A 5,454-nucleotide genomic window follows, 5' to 3' on the forward strand; every position below is an offset into this window, starting at 1 on the left:
ACCACACTTCTGCAAACTCAATTCGAGCAAACGACTAGCACTTAGTAGAGTGTTCCCCTATTAAGAAAGCTAGACTTCTTCAGATCCACCTCAAGCAAAGAGCCTTGGGTGTTTTGATACGTGAACCCAATACTGGAACCTCGTGACGCGCGTGAACACGCCCTAAGTCGTGAACCGGGAAGGTCGTGTGTGACGTGAAAATCCTATCCAGTGCACAGCGGCAATGGCGACAGCAGCGCCACCAACAGCAGGGAATCCCTTAGCCTCTACCCTCAACATGAGTCGTCTCTCCCTTTCCTCGCACGCCTGCTTCAAGGGAGGCGCCTCTCTCCTGCCTCTACCTTTTCCGTCCAGCAGCAGGTGCCTGCTGACCCTCCCGCTCATCATCGAGGCCGCCCACAAGAAGGGTTCCGGCAGCACCAAGAACGGCCGCGACTCCATCAGTAAGCGTCTTGGCTGGCTCCATCATCATACGGCAGCGTGGCACCAAGGTACCGACTTGCCTCACACATGCATAAACCTCCCCTGCACACGCACACGCGCACGTTTTAGCCAGCATAACCTTGGAGATAAGGCTGTGTTGGGTCTCTAGCACATATGGAATACAGGTTCTAGACCAAGCCAGAAAAACCTCGGAGATGAGGCTATCTACCACATATGAATTACAGGTTTTAGACCATTTGGAGCACATGCGTCTGTAGTAAGAAAATTACCTTGATCTGGATTTATCACGTGTCCCTGGATGAAAAGTAGTTAACTTGTCTGGATGCACAAACAAGGGAAGTTAGCCCATTGCTAGTGGACAGTCCTTACAGGGTTTAGCTTATCAACAATGACATGGAGAGAGCTAAAATGCCAAATTCAGAACCCTAGCAGAATGTCTCCTCAAGGATCTTGTTGCATGCACTGCAGAAGCTTGAGTGGTAGGGTGTGTTCAAAAGTCTTTCAGTGTGTACTTTAGTTTACTTTGAAGAGAAGAGTAAAAGAGAGAGAGAGATATATATAGTGCCCTGACATAGTATTGGGTCCCAACCACCCACTAGCAGCCCCTACCTTTCAGTGTATTTGCTATTACTGAAATTGGAGTGAGTACAATGAACTGGACCTGACCTGTCCTGAATGGAAAGACTTTTGCAGTGCTGAACGTGCAGGATGGATTCTGGGCTTAACAGGAGGGGGCAGGCTGCCTTCGAATTGTGGAGATACAGATGCACAGGCGGAACAGGAGAGCTCTGAGCAAGCTGATTTCAAGCCTAGGATCCTGGCTGTTCGACCTGCCTGATTGGCTGAACGACCTCAGTCTGAATGTATTTGGCCAGTCCAAACCTGTCTGGCCACCGCTCGGTCTGCATGCAGCCTATCTAAATATGTCCTGCATCCAGCACTCGGCCATAGCGATTGACGACTTGAATATGGACTAGGGCTCACAACTGCACATCTTTGACCCAAAAGGGTTTCCCAAAACGTGCAAAACCTGACACTCAAGTGCAGTGCGTGCACATGACAGATCTCTAGAGTGTATCAATTTGAGGGGGGCTGTGGGTAACACAAGTGCTTGTAACAATTGCAATTAATATGCAAGGTGGCTGTCCAACGGTGATGGCCGCCTTCTACCCAATCTCCAGTCCCGAACAGCCCAAGAGATCTCCAATCAGCACCAGAAAACCAGCAGTCCCGCAAGCTCTTCAAATCTCCCGTAAGCTCCAAGGTCTTCAAGAAACAGTCCCGCAAGCTCTCCAATGTCTCCAACCTTCAAGCCACCTGGGGCTTTGATACCATGTCAGAATACGCAGCGGATATGAGACAAACTGCTGAGAGCACAATGTAGCAAGACACCAACATGAAGATGAGAAAACGCAAGAGATCCACCAGCCTGGAAAACGCTGAACTGTGTGTGGAAGAGAAAACTCAGAAGAGAGAGAGTGAAGCTGTGTGAACTCTGCACTATATATAAGATCCGGTACACAATACCCAATACACTGGAGTGGGGGGCAGCCCCACTATACATATGGTCCAGGACTGCTGGTCGGCCAGCCCAAAACAGGCAGACAACAGTCCCAACTGCTCACAACCAGATAAAATCCAGTCGGCCAGATAAAATCCAGTCGGCTAGCATCTACTACCCCACGACCATAGAAAATAGGGAAAAATGAGAAAAGGTACAGGGTTGGCACACCCACAACAAAAGCCCTCTGTGAGATAATGTACAGATAGGAGATGACTGCTAACAGGTATGCCCGGCTACATATTTGCCCATGTAGAGGCAACTGACCAGCTCACAACTAGGGATAATACCTATGACTCCATAAAATGGGAAAATAGGTGGGTAAATGATGTGAGGGGTGACCAGCCCCTCTAGCTTACATGGTCAGCCCTAAAGGCTAAAATAGGACACCACGCAGGAAGCCGGCAGCAAGGGGATGATGTCTAACAGTCTGATAGCTCTTTGACATTTTTGGAGGAAACATGGTCCACCAACGTCAATCTAGGAGAGCATAGTGGAAACATATAGGATAGAGAGGGGTGAGGAGACTATCCTGCAGTCGGAGTGCCAGTTGTTGGTACCTTGTCAACAAGAGATTCAAGTAAGAAAGGTAGGCTGGTAGCACATATAGTGGTAAGTCCATCCATGAAGCTCAACATGAGGGAGTGCCCTATGATGTCAGAAAGCTTTCAAGCGAGGAAGTGGTATTGATGATAGAGTTCCCATGTAAGGAGCAGATTCTTGAGGATGAGCCGAGGGAGCAGACACTACCACTCTTGGAGGTGATCTAGATAGATGGAGGACAACCCATCCTAGAGTCCATTCTAGTTTCCGAGGACAAGGAGGGGGCAACAAGTGAGTTTCAGGCTTTTCTATCCAAATCCATTGAGGAGGATGAGATGAGCGATTCCGCAATGGTGTCTACCATGCTACTTGAGTATCCAGAGGTAGAGGGGCTAGTTTCAATGCCCGCAGTTCCTAAGGAGGTAGTGGCAGAGACACCATTGGAGACAACAGGTCCAATAGCATGCTATTGCACTTGGGACCGGTGTGTGGAGTATGAGAGTGAGTTTGCCAGACGATCCCTATCGGTTTGGAGCAGTGGAGCATCATTTGCACCTGTGCTCCAAGTGAAGCAGAAGGGGATGTCATGTGCACACTATCCCAAGTGTGATGTGGACCTGCTTCTACCAATTGCCAATTGGTCAATTCAGAGGCCGAGTACATGGCTGGATTCATGTGTTTGTAAGGGCGTCCAAGCGCTCAATTAGCAGCCAAGTGTGGATATAGTTATTGGGTTATTGGTTTAACACACTTAGTTGGACATTATTATTAGGGTTGGTAGCCAACTCACCAACATTACACTATAAATAGGAGTCTAGGCCTTAGCTGTATTCATTCATTGATAATTAACACACTTAGTTGGACATTATTATTAGGGTTGGTAGCCAACTCACCAACATTACACTATAAATAGGAGTCTAGGCCTTAGCTGTATTCATTCATTGATAATTAATCATCGAGTCATCGAGAGCTTAGGAGCATCTATCATTGAGTATCTCTATTCATCATTGTATATACTTCATATTAGTAATACATGGTAGATTAGGTCATCTCTCTGTACTGTGTGTTGAGCTGAAGAAGCAATTTTTGTTGCATGGGTTTAAGTCTTTGATTAGGTGCTATCGCAATCAATCAATCTTAAACAGGCTTCCACAAAGCACCATGTTACACCAATAGCCCCCAAGCCCGGTCAAATCCTAACACTAATCTTGGGTTAGCTTTGAACCCTAATCCTTAGTCTTAATTGATCTGGGATAGTCCACCCCCCTTAACCTGAGGTCCTCGACCCCTGGTTAATACGAGTCCTAGTTCAGTTGGAGATGTAACACTAGGGGCTAGATTGCCTAGCTCTTTTTACCATGAGGCAAGGATGGTGTCAGACATGCTGGCAGAAAACCACAGCCCTCCTGGCAAGGGAGAGAGAGATGTTATGTCAATTTTTTGCTGAAAGCGTCTTGCTTCATGAGGCCGGACACAACGTAGAAAGTGCAGACATATGTGGGCCTCACAAGAATCAAACCCTACCCATTGGTTTGAGAGACTTTTGACGGACTGCAAAGTTATGTTGGCCCCATTTACATGAAAAGTGCACTACAGGTACTTTTTCTTGTGTGAAACATGCACCCTGAAGCACATGTGATGAGGGCAATGCTTCTGTGGGGAACAGGTCTAACAGGGCTCCTAGATGACTAACGTCAAAACCAAAACAAGAATAGAATATGAGTTGCTTTCTTTCTTCTGTGATTTCCTGCTTACCCTCGACCCCAGTCTAACCCAGCTCTAAGGTTGTTTTCTCATCTGTGACGTGCTGCTCGCCACACTCGCTTCCCTTTTTTAAAATGGTTTTGTTGATATGACTTTGCAGTTCCACCCAGGCAATAATGTTGGATTAGGTAGAGATTATACCTTGTTTTCGTTGATTGATGGAGTAGTGAAGTTTGAGAAGTTTGGACCTGACAGAAAGAAAGTAAGTTGTTTTCAAATTCAAAATGATTTGTGATCATTTCAGTTTGTTTTCAAATTCAAAACGATTCATGATCATTTCAGTTTGATCTTGCATTCTCAACATGCATGGGCTCGTATGTTTCAGCAGGTCAGTATTTATCTGAAAAAGGAAGAACCAGAGAATCCTGACAGCAGAAAAGTGAAAAGGCATGAGTTCTTTCGCCTTAAACGTGCGCAAGCCAAAGCATACAAAGAAGGACGAGAAGTTCCCACTTCTTGTCCCACTTTGTCTTTAGCCTTTGCAGAGGATTCACAAGGTTCTGAAGAGAAAGCTATCTGCTAGGTCTAAATAAGAAGTCCTAATTAGTCCTGATTGGTAGCTTTGTTGTTCTATGGAACAGTGAAAAAGAGGACTTGATCTCAGGAGGAATTTTTTAAACATACCTCTCGTGTAAGATCTTCTATCTGTGTGTACGACTCTTGTTAGTAACACACTGGAAAGTCCTTGTTTTTGCTCAATTTACGCTTATCATGAGTCCACTCTCACACGAGAAACATGACTGTTAAGTTTTTTAATGAAGGTCAAACTCTCTGGCAAGGTTTGTCAATGAGGTACGGCTATTATCACGATGTGAGGATGGAAGTGTGAGACATTTCTTGCACCCACTTGGAGCCACATATGTGAGTTGCCATAGCATGTATTGTGCAGTATGGAAGAGGTGGTTTAAATTGCATTGTTGTATATGTGAAATTTGGAGTTCCAACATAGTTTTTTTTCTTTCAAGGTAGGTATACCACAACTGGAAGGGTGTGCTTCCGGTGAAGAATCTTCTTCCACCTGAGGAGAGTGTAATAGAGCTTCCAGTGAAGACACTTCTTCCACCAGTGGAGAGCGTTATCTTAAGCAGATTCTTTGCCAAGCCTGATCATTCTATGGGAGGTTTCGTTCTGTCTGTCCAACC

At 45.9% G+C, this 5,454-nt stretch overlaps 1 pseudogene across 1 annotated transcript; it reads left to right on the forward strand.

Moving 5' to 3' along the window:
* Window positions 1–209: 209 nt before the first annotated feature.
* LOC147635511 (large ribosomal subunit protein bL27c-like) lies at window positions 210–5,159 on the forward strand (annotated as a pseudogene). Its single transcript, XR_015266589.1, has 3 exons — window positions 210–491; window positions 4,413–4,514; window positions 4,641–5,159. The product of XR_015266589.1 is annotated as a large ribosomal subunit protein bL27c-like (transcript).
* The last annotated feature ends 295 nt before the right edge of the window (window positions 5,160–5,454 follow it).

The sequence above is a fragment of the Cibotium barometz genome, chromosome 9 (assembly GCF_041138505.1).
Source record: "Cibotium barometz isolate CiBa-2024 chromosome 9, ASM4113850v1, whole genome shotgun sequence".
Taxonomy (NCBI): domain Eukaryota; kingdom Viridiplantae; phylum Streptophyta; class Polypodiopsida; order Cyatheales; family Cibotiaceae; genus Cibotium; species Cibotium barometz.